The sequence below is a fragment of the Lissotriton vulgaris genome, unplaced genomic scaffold, assembly GCF_964263255.1.
Source record: "Lissotriton vulgaris unplaced genomic scaffold, aLisVul1.2 SCAFFOLD_12822, whole genome shotgun sequence".
Taxonomy (NCBI): Eukaryota; Metazoa; Chordata; class Amphibia; order Caudata; family Salamandridae; genus Lissotriton; species Lissotriton vulgaris.
The window spans coordinates 19,215-29,553 of NW_028245366.1; the positions used below are offsets into that span (position 1 = coordinate 19,215).

General features: G+C 60.2%; 12 non-coding genes across 12 annotated transcripts; all 12 read left to right on the plus strand.

The window, feature by feature from the left end:
* The first annotated feature begins 266 nt into the window (after positions 1-266).
* On the plus strand, positions 267-430 carry LOC147666457 (U1 spliceosomal RNA). The gene has a single exon (XR_015304798.1). It is a non-coding gene; the product is annotated as a U1 spliceosomal RNA (small nuclear RNA).
* Positions 431-1,035: 605 nt separating this feature from the next.
* On the plus strand, positions 1,036-1,199 carry LOC147666458 (U1 spliceosomal RNA). The gene has a single exon (XR_015304785.1). It is a non-coding gene; the product is annotated as a U1 spliceosomal RNA (small nuclear RNA).
* A 901-nt stretch (positions 1,200-2,100) lies between these two features.
* LOC147666459 (U1 spliceosomal RNA) lies at positions 2,101-2,264 on the plus strand. Its single transcript, XR_015304786.1, has one exon. It is a non-coding gene; the product is annotated as a U1 spliceosomal RNA (small nuclear RNA).
* Positions 2,265-2,869: 605 nt separating this feature from the next.
* On the plus strand, positions 2,870-3,033 carry LOC147666460 (U1 spliceosomal RNA). The gene has a single exon (XR_015304799.1). It is a non-coding gene; the product is annotated as a U1 spliceosomal RNA (small nuclear RNA).
* Positions 3,034-3,643: 610 nt separating this feature from the next.
* On the plus strand, positions 3,644-3,807 carry LOC147666461 (U1 spliceosomal RNA). The gene has a single exon (XR_015304787.1). It is a non-coding gene; the product is annotated as a U1 spliceosomal RNA (small nuclear RNA).
* Positions 3,808-4,412: 605 nt separating this feature from the next.
* LOC147666462 (U1 spliceosomal RNA) lies at positions 4,413-4,576 on the plus strand. Its single transcript, XR_015304788.1, has one exon. It is a non-coding gene; the product is annotated as a U1 spliceosomal RNA (small nuclear RNA).
* Positions 4,577-5,477: 901 nt separating this feature from the next.
* LOC147666463 (U1 spliceosomal RNA) lies at positions 5,478-5,641 on the plus strand. Its single transcript, XR_015304789.1, has one exon. It is a non-coding gene; the product is annotated as a U1 spliceosomal RNA (small nuclear RNA).
* Positions 5,642-6,257: 616 nt separating this feature from the next.
* On the plus strand, positions 6,258-6,421 carry LOC147666464 (U1 spliceosomal RNA). Its single transcript, XR_015304791.1, has one exon. It is a non-coding gene; the product is annotated as a U1 spliceosomal RNA (small nuclear RNA).
* Positions 6,422-7,015: 594 nt separating this feature from the next.
* LOC147666465 (U1 spliceosomal RNA) lies at positions 7,016-7,179 on the plus strand. The gene has a single exon (XR_015304792.1). It is a non-coding gene; the product is annotated as a U1 spliceosomal RNA (small nuclear RNA).
* A 901-nt stretch (positions 7,180-8,080) lies between these two features.
* LOC147666466 (U1 spliceosomal RNA) lies at positions 8,081-8,244 on the plus strand. Its single transcript, XR_015304793.1, has one exon. It is a non-coding gene; the product is annotated as a U1 spliceosomal RNA (small nuclear RNA).
* Positions 8,245-8,860: 616 nt separating this feature from the next.
* LOC147666467 (U1 spliceosomal RNA) lies at positions 8,861-9,024 on the plus strand. The gene has a single exon (XR_015304794.1). It is a non-coding gene; the product is annotated as a U1 spliceosomal RNA (small nuclear RNA).
* A 605-nt stretch (positions 9,025-9,629) lies between these two features.
* LOC147666468 (U1 spliceosomal RNA) lies at positions 9,630-9,793 on the plus strand. Its single transcript, XR_015304795.1, has one exon. It is a non-coding gene; the product is annotated as a U1 spliceosomal RNA (small nuclear RNA).
* The last annotated feature ends 546 nt before the right edge of the window (positions 9,794-10,339 follow it).

The window sequence follows — 10,339 nt, forward strand, 5'->3', positions numbered from 1 at the left end:
GCAGCATTGTGAAAGCAGGGCCCTGATTGGCGCTGCTGGTGGGCGTGGACATGCAAATTTCGCTGGCCGGCCGAGGCCTGTGGGAAGCCGCTGTGGGTAGCTGCGCGCTTTCCAAAGTGGGCACAGGGGCCTTGGCTGGGCAACCTTGCGCCCCACAAGGCCCGTGCTCTGCCTGGCCCGGCCTCAGGCCTTCCCTGTGTGGATGCCACCCTCGCTCTGCCGGGAGATGCCAAGCGGGCCGCCCTCGCCCTGTCCCCTTCCAACTCATACTTACCTGGCAGGGGAGACACCATGATCACGAAGGTGGTTTTCCCAGGGTGAGGCTCATCCATTGCACTTCGGATGTGCTGACCCCTGCGATGTCCCCAAATGCGGGATACTCGACTGCATAATTTCTGGTAGTGGGGGACTGCGTTCGCGCTTTCCCCTGATCTCTGGTTTCAAGAAAGACAAAAAGGGAAAAAAATAAAAAGGAGTCTGGAGCACCCTTTGACGTTTCTTGTCGTCCGTCCAGGGTGCTGGAAGGGGGCGTGGGCGAGGGCCAATTACATATGCAAATTAACAAGACTGAGCCATGCTGGGTTAGGGCTTAGAAACGTGCTTCTGGGCCCGATTTCGGCCTGGCAAGCCCTCTTGTCTGCTTGCCGTAGCCTTTGCTTGCGCACAGTTTGGAGGGCCTGACAGGTCTGCTTTTGGGCCCGATTTCGACCTGGCAAGCCCCCTTCTGTAAGTGCTGTAGCCCTGGCTTTGCCCCACGTGTGAGCTGCGTGCAGCATTGTGAAAGCAGGGCCCTGATTGGCGCTGCTGGTGGGCGTGGACATGCAAATTTCGCTGGCCGGCCGAGGCCTGTGGGAAGCCGCTGTGGGTAGCTGCGCGCTTTCCAAAGTGGGCACAGGGGCCTTGGCTGGGCAACCTTGCGCCCCACAAGGCCCGTGCTCTGCCTGGCCCGGCCTCAGGCCTTCCCTGTGTGGATGCCACCCTCGCTCTGCCGGGAGATGCCAAGCGGGCCGCCCTCGCCCTGTCCCCTTCCAACTCATACTTACCTGGCAGGGGAGACACCATGATCACGAAGGTGGTTCTCCCAGGGTGAGGCTCATCCATTGCACTTCGGATGTGCTGACCCCTGCGATGTCCCCAAATGCGGGATACTCGACTGCATAATTTCTGGTAGTGGGGGACTGCGTTCGCGCTTTCCCCTGATCTCTGGTTTCAAGAAAGACAAAAAGGGAAAAAATAAAAAGGAGTCTGGAGCACCTTTCGTCGTCTTCTGTGGTCTGTCCAGGGTGCTGCGGCTGGATTGGAAGGGGGCGTGGGCAAGAGGGAATCGCATGCAAAGTGCTGAGCCTGGGGAATGATGGGATAGTTGAAGCCTCCCACTCTGGGGCCCTATCCAGAGACAGGGCAGTAGGCCCTGGCCAGGTGACATGTCTGCTCCTTTCGATCTCCCACCCTGGGGCAGTGGCCTGGCTGCCAGCCACTTGCCTCACCCTAGCCTTCCTGGGCCCAGACTCTGGCTGAGGCCCCCAGGCTGTGGCCCGGCGAGGGCTCTGCCCGGCGAGGGTTCTGCTGCGTTTGGGAGCGTTCGGGAAGGCGTGAGGGGCTCAGGGCGGGAACCCCTGCTCGCTTGCTGGACGGTTTGTCCCTGGCTTTCAGCCACAAGCAGTCAACTGGGGCCTAGCCAGGCAACTGGTCACTGCCTCCCCTAGAGTGGGCTTCAGTGGCAGCTCTTGAGCATCAAAAGCCCCAAATCTCTGCTTCTGGGCCCAAAATCGACCTGGCAAGCCCCCTTCTGTGAGTGCTGTAGCCCTGGCTTTGCCCCACGTGTGAGCTGCGTGCAGCATTGTGAAAGCAGGGCCCTGATTGGCGCTGCTGGTGGGCGTGGACATGCAAATTTCGCTGGCCGGCCGAGGCCTGTGGGAAGCCGCTGTGGGTAGCTGCGCGCTTTCCAAAGTGGGCACAGGGGCCTTGGCTGGGCAACCTTGCGCCCCACAAGGCCCGTGCTCTGCCTGGCCCGGCCTCAGGCCTTCCCTGTGTGGATGCCACCCTCGCTCTGCCGGGAGATGCCAAGCGGGCCGCCCTCGCCCTGTCCCCTTCCAACTCATACTTACCTGGCAGGGGAGACACCATGATCACGAAGGTGGTTCTCCCAGGGTGAGGCTCATCCATTGCACTTCGGATGTGCTGACCCCTGCGATGTCCCCAAATGCGGGATACTCGACTGCATAATTTCTGGTAGTGGGGGACTGCGTTCGCGCTTTCCCCTGATCTCTGGTTTCAAGAAAGACAAAAAGGGAAAAAAATAAAAAGGAGTCTGGAGCACCCTTTGACGTTTCTTGTCGTCCGTCCAGGGTGCTGGAAGGGGGCGTGGGCGAGGGCCAATTACATATGCAAATTAACAAGACTGAGCCATGCTGGGTTAGGGCTTAGAAACGTGCTTCTGGGCCCGATTTCGGCCTGGCAAGCCCTCTTGTCTGCTTGCCGTAGCCTTTGCTTGCGCACAGTTTGGAGGGCCTGACAGGTCTGCTTTTGGGCCCGATTTCGACCTGGCAAGCCCCCTTCTGTAAGTGCTGTAGCCCTGGCTTTGCCCCACGTGTGAGCTGCGTGCAGCATTGTGAAAGCAGGGCCCTGATTGGCGCTGCTGGTGGGCGTGGACATGCAAATTTCGCTGGCCGGCCGAGGCCTGTGGGAAGCCGCTGTGGGTAGCTGCGCGCTTTCCAAAGTGGGCACAGGGGCCTTGGCTGGGCAACCTTGCGCCCCACAAGGCCCGTGCTCTGCCTGGCCCGGCCTCAGGCCTTCCCTGTGTGGATGCCACCCTCGCTCTGCCGGGAGATGCCAAGCGGGCCGCCCTCGCCCTGTCCCCTTCCAACTCATACTTACCTGGCAGGGGAGACACCATGATCACGAAGGTGGTTTTCCCAGGGTGAGGCTCATCCATTGCACTTCGGATGTGCTGACCCCTGCGATGTCCCCAAATGCGGGATACTCGACTGCATAATTTCTGGTAGTGGGGGACTGCGTTCGCGCTTTCCCCTGATCTCTGGTTTCAAGAAAGACAAAAAGGGAAAAAAATAAAAAGGAGTCTGGAGCACCCTTTGACGTTTCTTGTCGTCCGTCCAGGGTGCTGGAAGCTGGCTGGACGTGGGCGAGGGCCAATTACATATGCAAATTAACAAGACTGAGCCATGCTGGGTTAGGGCTTAGAAACGTGCTTCTGGGCCCGATTTCGGCCTGGCAAGCCCTCTTGTCTGCTTGCCGTAGCCTTTGCTTGCGCACAGTTTGGAGGGCCTGACAGGTCTGCTTTTGGGCCCGATTTCGACCTGGCAAGCCCCCTTCTGTAAGTGCTGTAGCCCTGGCTTTGCCCCACGTGTGAGCTGCGTGCAGCATTGTGAAAGCAGGGCCCTGATTGGCGCTGCTGGTGGGCGTGGACATGCAAATTTCGCTGGCCGGCCGAGGCCTGTGGGAAGCCGCTGTGGGTAGCTGCGCGCTTTCCAAAGTGGGCACAGGGGCCTTGGCTGGGCAACCTTGCGCCCCACAAGGCCCGTGCTCTGCCTGGCCCGGCCTCAGGCCTTCCCTGTGTGGATGCCACCCTCGCTCTGCCGGGAGATGCCAAGCGGGCCGCCCTCGCCCTGTCCCCTTCCAACTCATACTTACCTGGCAGGGGAGACACCATGATCACGAAGGTGGTTCTCCCAGGGTGAGGCTCATCCATTGCACTTCGGATGTGCTGACCCCTGCGATGTCCCCAAATGCGGGATACTCGACTGCATAATTTCTGGTAGTGGGGGACTGCGTTCGCGCTTTCCCCTGATCTCTGGTTTCAAGAAAGACAAAAAGGGAAAAAAATAAAAAGGAGTCTGGAGCACCCTTTGACGTTTCTTGTCGTCCGTCCAGGGTGCTGGAAGGGGGCGTGGGCGAGGGCCAATTACATATGCAAATTAACAAGACTGAGCCATGCTGGGTTAGGGCTTAGAAACGTGCTTCTGGGCCCGATTTCGGCCTGGCAAGCCCTCTTGTCTGCTTGCCGTAGCCTTTGCTTGCGCACAGTTTGGAGGGCCTGACAGGTCTGCTTTTGGGCCCGATTTCGACCTGGCAAGCCCCCTTCTGTAAGTGCTGTAGCCCTGGCTTTGCCCCACGTGTGAGCTGCGTGCAGCATTGTGAAAGCAGGGCCCTGATTGGCGCTGCTGGTGGGCGTGGACATGCAAATTTCGCTGGCCGGCCGAGGCCTGTGGGAAGCCGCTGTGGGTAGCTGCGCGCTTTCCAAAGTGGGCACAGGGGCCTTGGCTGGGCAACCTTGCGCCCCACAAGGCCCGTGCTCTGCCTGGCCCGGCCTCAGGCCTTCCCTGTGTGGATGCCACCCTCGCTCTGCCGGGAGATGCCAAGCGGGCCGCCCTCGCCCTGTCCCCTTCCAACTCATACTTACCTGGCAGGGGAGACACCATGATCACGAAGGTGGTTCTCCCAGGGTGAGGCTCATCCATTGCACTTCGGATGTGCTGACCCCTGCGATGTCCCCAAATGCGGGATACTCGACTGCATAATTTCTGGTAGTGGGGGACTGCGTTCGCGCTTTCCCCTGATCTCTGGTTTCAAGAAAGACAAAAAGGGAAAAAATAAAAAGGAGTCTGGAGCACCTTTCGTCGTCTTCTGTGGTCTGTCCAGGGTGCTGCGGCTGGATTGGAAGGGGGCGTGGGCAAGAGGGAATCGCATGCAAAGTGCTGAGCCTGGGGAATGATGGGATAGTTGAAGCCTCCCACTCTGGGGCCCTATCCAGAGACAGGGCAGTAGGCCCTGGCCAGGTGACATGTCTGCTCCTTTCGATCTCCCACCCTGGGGCAGTGGCCTGGCTGCCAGCCACTTGCCTCACCCTAGCCTTCCTGGGCCCAGACTCTGGCTGAGGCCCCCAGGCTGTGGCCCGGCGAGGGCTCTGCCCGGCGAGGGTTCTGCTGCGTTTGGGAGCGTTCGGGAAGGCGTGAGGGGCTCAGGGCGGGAACCCCTGCTCGCTTGCTGGACGGTTTGTCCCTGGCTTTCAGCCACAAGCAGTCAACTGGGGCCTAGCCAGGCAACTGGTCACTGCCTCCCCTAGAGTGGGCTTCAGTGGCAGCTCTTGAGCATCAAAAGCCCCAAATCTCTGCTTCTGGGCCCAAAATCGACCTGGCAAGCCCCCTTCTGTGAGTGCTGTAGCCCTGGCTTTGCCCCACGTGTGAGCTGCGTGCAGCATTGTGAAAGCAGGGCCCTGATTGGCGCTGCTGGTGGGCGTGGACATGCAAATTTCGCTGGCCGGCCGAGGCCTGTGGGAAGCCGCTGTGGGTAGCTGCGCGCTTTCCAAAGTGGGCACAGGGGCCTTGGCTGGGCAACCTTGCGCCCCACAAGGCCCGTGCTCTGCCTGGCCCGGCCTCAGGCCTTCCCTGTGTGGATGCCACCCTCGCTCTGCCGGGAGATGCCAAGCGGGCCGCCCTCGCCCTGTCCCCTTCCAACTCATACTTACCTGGCAGGGGAGACACCATGATCACGAAGGTGGTTCTCCCAGGGTGAGGCTCATCCATTGCACTTCGGATGTGCTGACCCCTGCGATGTCCCCAAATGCGGGATACTCGACTGCATAATTTCTGGTAGTGGGGGACTGCGTTCGCGCTTTCCCCTGATCTCTGGTTTCAAGAAAGACAAAAAGGGAAAAAAATAAAAAGGAGTCTGGAGCACCCTTTGACGTTTCTTGTCGTCCGTCCAGGGTGCTGGAAGCTGGCTGGAAGGGGGCGTGGGCGAGGGCCAATTACATATGCAAATTAACAAGACTGAGCCATGCTGGGTTAGGGCTTAGAAACGTGCTTCTGGGCCCGATTTCGGCCTGGCAAGCCCTCTTGTCTGCTTGCCGTAGCCTTTGCTTGCGCACAGTTTGGAGGGCCTGACAGGTCTGCTTTTGGGCCCGATTTCGACCTGGCAAGCCCCCTTCTGTAAGTGCTGTAGCCCTGGCTTTGCCCCACGTGTGAGCTGCGTGCAGCATTGTGAAAGCAGGGCCCTGATTGGCGCTGCTGGTGGGCGTGGACATGCAAATTTCGCTGGCCGGCCGAGGCCTGTGGGAAGCCGCTGTGGGTAGCTGCGCGCTTTCCAAAGTGGGCACAGGGGCCTTGGCTGGGCAACCTTGCGCCCCACAAGGCCCGTGCTCTGCCTGGCCCGGCCTCAGGCCTTCCCTGTGTGGATGCCACCCTCGCTCTGCCGGGAGATGCCAAGCGGGCCGCCCTCGCCCTGTCCCCTTCCAACTCATACTTACCTGGCAGGGGAGACACCATGATCACGAAGGTGGTTCTCCCAGGGTGAGGCTCATCCATTGCACTTCGGATGTGCTGACCCCTGCGATGTCCCCAAATGCGGGATACTCGACTGCATAATTTCTGGTAGTGGGGGACTGCGTTCGCGCTTTCCCCTGATCTCTGGTTTCAAGAAAGACAAAAAGGGAAAAAAATAAAAAGGAGTCTGGAGCACCCTTTGACGTTTCTTGTCGTCCGTGAAGGGGGCGTGGGCGAGGGCCAATTACATATGCAAATTAACAAGACTGAGCCATGCTGGGTTAGGGCTTAGAAACGTGCTTCTGGGCCCGATTTCGGCCTGGCAAGCCCTCTTGTCTGCTTGCCGTAGCCTTTGCTTGCGCACAGTTTGGAGGGCCTGACAGGTCTGCTTTTGGGCCCGATTTCGACCTGGCAAGCCCCCTTCTGTAAGTGCTGTAGCCCTGGCTTTGCCCCACGTGTGAGCTGCGTGCAGCATTGTGAAAGCAGGGCCCTGATTGGCGCTGCTGGTGGGCGTGGACATGCAAATTTCGCTGGCCGGCCGAGGCCTGTGGGAAGCCGCTGTGGGTAGCTGCGCGCTTTCCAAAGTGGGCACAGGGGCCTTGGCTGGGCAACCTTGCGCCCCACAAGGCCCGTGCTCTGCCTGGCCCGGCCTCAGGCCTTCCCTGTGTGGATGCCACCCTCGCTCTGCCGGGAGATGCCAAGCGGGCCGCCCTCGCCCTGTCCCCTTCCAACTCATACTTACCTGGCAGGGGAGACACCATGATCACGAAGGTGGTTCTCCCAGGGTGAGGCTCATCCATTGCACTTCGGATGTGCTGACCCCTGCGATGTCCCCAAATGCGGGATACTCGACTGCATAATTTCTGGTAGTGGGGGACTGCGTTCGCGCTTTCCCCTGATCTCTGGTTTCAAGAAAGACAAAAAGGGAAAAAATAAAAAGGAGTCTGGAGCACCTTTCGTCGTCTTCTGTGGTCTGTCCAGGGTGCTGCGGCTGGATTGGAAGGGGGCGTGGGCAAGAGGGAATCGCATGCAAAGTGCTGAGCCTGGGGAATGATGGGATAGTTGAAGCCTCCCACTCTGGGGCCCTATCCAGAGACAGGGCAGTAGGCCCTGGCCAGGTGACATGTCTGCTCCTTTCGATCTCCCACCCTGGGGCAGTGGCCTGGCTGCCAGCCACTTGCCTCACCCTAGCCTTCCTGGGCCCAGACTCTGGCTGAGGCCCCCAGGCTGTGGCCCGGCGAGGGCTCTGCCCGGCGAGGGTTCTGCTGCGTTTGGGAGCGTTCGGGAAGGCGTGAGGGGCTCAGGGCGGGAACCCCTGCTCGCTTGCTGGACGGTTTGTCCCTGGCTTTCAGCCACAAGCAGTCAACTGGGGCCTAGCCAGGCAACTGGTCACTGCCTCCCCTAGAGTGGGCTTCAGTGGCAGCTCTTGAGCATCAAAAGCCCCAAATCTCTGCTTCTGGGCCCAAAATCGACCTGGCAAGCCCCCTTCTGTGAGTGCTGTAGCCCTGGCTTTGCCCCACGTGTGAGCTGCGTGCAGCATTGTGAAAGCAGGGCCCTGATTGGCGCTGCTGGTGGGCGTGGACATGCAAATTTCGCTGGCCGGCCGAGGCCTGTGGGAAGCCGCTGTGGGTAGCTGCGCGCTTTCCAAAGTGGGCACAGGGGCCTTGGCTGGGCAACCTTGCGCCCCACAAGGCCCGTGCTCTGCCTGGCCCGGCCTCAGGCCTTCCCTGTGTGGATGCCACCCTCGCTCTGCCGGGAGATGCCAAGCGGGCCGCCCTCGCCCTGTCCCCTTCCAACTCATACTTACCTGGCAGGGGAGACACCATGATCACGAAGGTGGTTCTCCCAGGGTGAGGCTCATCCATTGCACTTCGGATGTGCTGACCCCTGCGATGTCCCCAAATGCGGGATACTCGACTGCATAATTTCTGGTAGTGGGGGACTGCGTTCGCGCTTTCCCCTGATCTCTGGTTTCAAGAAAGACAAAAAGGGAAAAAAATAAAAAGGAGTCTGGAGCACCCTTTGACGTTTCTTGTCGTCCGTCCAGGGTGCTGGAAGCTGGCTGGAAGGGGGCGTGGGCGAGGGCCAATTACATATGCAAATTAACAAGACTGAGCCATGCTGGGTTAGGGCTTAGAAACGTGCTTCTGGGCCCGATTTCGGCCTGGCAAGCCCTCTTGTCTGCTTGCCGTAGCCTTTGCTTGCGCACAGTTTGGAGGGCCTGACAGGTCTGCTTTTGGGCCCGATTTCGACCTGGCAAGCCCCCTTCTGTAAGTGCTGTAGCCCTGGCTTTGCCCCACGTGTGAGCTGCGTGCAGCATTGTGAAAGCAGGGCCCTGATTGGCGCTGCTGGTGGGCGTGGACATGCAAATTTCGCTGGCCGGCCGAGGCCTGTGGGAAGCCGCTGTGGGTAGCTGCGCGCTTTCCAAAGTGGGCACAGGGGCCTTGGCTGGGCAACCTTGCGCCCCACAAGGCCCGTGCTCTGCCTGGCCCGGCCTCAGGCCTTCCCTGTGTGGATGCCACCCTCGCTCTGCCGGGAGATGCCAAGCGGGCCGCCCTCGCCCTGTCCCCTTCCAACTCATACTTACCTGGCAGGGGAGACACCATGATCACGAAGGTGGTTCTCCCAGGGTGAGGCTCATCCATTGCACTTCGGATGTGCTGACCCCTGCGATGTCCCCAAATGCGGGATACTCGACTGCATAATTTCTGGTAGTGGGGGACTGCGTTCGCGCTTTCCCCTGATCTCTGGTTTCAAGAAAGACAAAAAGGGAAAAAAATAAAAAGGAGTCTGGAGCACCCTTTGACGTTTCTTGTCGTCCGTCCAGGGTGCTGGAAGGGGGCGTGGGCGAGGGCCAATTACATATGCAAATTAACAAGACTGAGCCATGCTGGGTTAGGGCTTAGAAACGTGCTTCTGGGCCCGATTTCGGCCTGGCAAGCCCTCTTGTCTGCTTGCCGTAGCCTTTGCTTGCGCACAGTTTGGAGGGCCTGACAGGTCTGCTTTTGGGCCCGATTTCGACCTGGCAAGCCCCCTTCTGTAAGTGCTGTAGCCCTGGCTTTGCCCCACGTGTGAGCTGCGTGCAGCATTGTGAAAGCAGGGCCCTGATTGGCGCTGCTGGTGGGCGTGGACATGCAAATTTCGCTGGCCGGCCGAGGCCTGTGGGAAGCCGCTGTGGGTAGCTGCGCGCTTTCCAAAGTGGGCACAGGGGCCTTGGCTGGGCAACCTTGCGCCCCACAAGGCCCGTGCTCTGCCTGGCCCGGCCTCAGGCCTTCCCTGTGTGGATGCCACCCTCGCTCTGCCGGGAGATGCCAAGCGGGCCGCCCTCGCCCTGTCCCCTTCCAACTCATACTTACCTGGCAGGGGAGACACCATGATCACGAAGGTGGTTCTCCCAGGGTGAGGCTCATCCATTGCACTTCGGATGTGCTGACCCCTGCGATGTCCCCAAATGCGGGATACTCGACTGCATAATTTCTGGTAGTGGGGGACTGCGTTCGCGCTTTCCCCTGATCTCTGGTTTCAAGAAAGACAAAAAGGGAAAAAATAAAAAGGAGTCTGGAGCACCTTTCGTCGTCTTCTGTGGTCTGTCCAGGGTGCTGCGGCTGGATTGGAAGGGGGCGTGGGCAAGAGGGAATCGCATGCAAAGTGCTGAGCCTGGGGAATGATGGGATAGTTGAAGCCTCCCACTCTGGGGCCCTATCCAGAGACAGGGCAGTAGGCCCTGGCCAGGTGACATGTCTGCTCCTTTCGATCTCCCACCCTGGGGCAGTGGCCTGGCTGCCAGCCACTTGCCTCACCCTAGCCTTCCTGGGCCCAGACTCTGGCTGAGGCCCCCAGGCTGTGGCCCGGCGAGGGCTCTGCCCGGCGAGGGTTCTGCTGCGTTTGGGAGCGTTCGGGAAGGCGTGAGGGGCTCAGGGCGGGAACCCCTGCTCGCTTGCTGGACGGTTTGTCCCTGGCTTTCAGCCACAAGCAGTCAACTGGGGCCTAGCCAGGCAACTGGTCACTGCCTCCCCTAGAGTGGGCTTCAGTGGCAGCTCTTGAGCATCAAAAGCCCC